We start from the raw sequence: 1,034 nt of genomic DNA, 5'->3' as shown, positions 1-1,034 counted from the left end.
TTCGATTCGTTCATATGGAGTTATGGATGCAAACTTCTTAGGAGTCATATACTTGGACGACACTGCCGTTCAGTACATCCAGGCTTTCAATGATAGTCTCACATATCAGTATAGTATGACAAAGTTGTAAATAAATCTAATAAACTGAATATTGTAAGTACATATCTTATGCAAAAGAACATTTTACAACACTGATTGTAACAAGCGTTCAAAGGGCCAGAAACAAGTGATTGCGTAATGATTAAACTCGGATATGAATAAAATGAGTGAAGCCCAGTTAATAAAGTTATTAATCTATAAGAAAGTTGAAATAAAAAGACGTTATAATGTGAAGGAAGAGTTGAAATTTTTTTTAAGACGCAATGAAGAAACAATTGTCACCAAGGCAAGGAAAGATCAATTACCACCTCCTTTAGAACATATAAACCAAGTTTTAGACACCTGATAGGAACGACTTCAGAAGGATGAAGGTTTGCTGTTTATTAATGGCCTTGAAAGATTGTAGGATATCGACCTGACGTCTTGTCTCCAAGAGATGTTTGGTAATTGCACTGTTTAGAGTTGTTCGTTCTCTTGTTCTAAGGCTTTTTGAAACATGTTCAACAAATCTAAGATGTACCATCCTTTCTGTTCGTCCAATGTATTATCAGGTACACGTAAATATATGAACATAATTGGTGGTAACATAAAGGGGGTGCTTGTCAACCTTTGATTAGGTTATTGAAAATGTTGTTTAGTACAGAATTAATAGTTTGGCTGCCGGTTGAGGTCTGGCTAATGCAGTGTTAGGCCTCCTGATGATTGTGTTTGTGATGTCATCACCTTTGAAGTTGAGATTTATAGATATTGCTTTTTTATTGTCTGTATTTACTTCCGTCTTGTTTTCTTCAGATTCTTTATATATATCAATACATTTTTCTGTGTGTAACAGTTGTCTTTGGGCACTTTTCGATGTTTATCAATTCTTCTTTCCGTTTGTTAATGATGTATATCTGTTCTACACTAAAAATGTGTTTTGATTAGTGATTTCTTGT

This window comes from Schistosoma mansoni, chromosome 6 (genome assembly GCF_000237925.1).
Source record: "Schistosoma mansoni strain Puerto Rico chromosome 6, complete genome".
NCBI classification, from domain to species: Eukaryota; Metazoa; Platyhelminthes; class Trematoda; order Strigeidida; family Schistosomatidae; genus Schistosoma; species Schistosoma mansoni.
The sequence above is the reverse complement of the archived record's forward strand: the minus strand, read 5'-3'. Positions refer to the sequence as shown.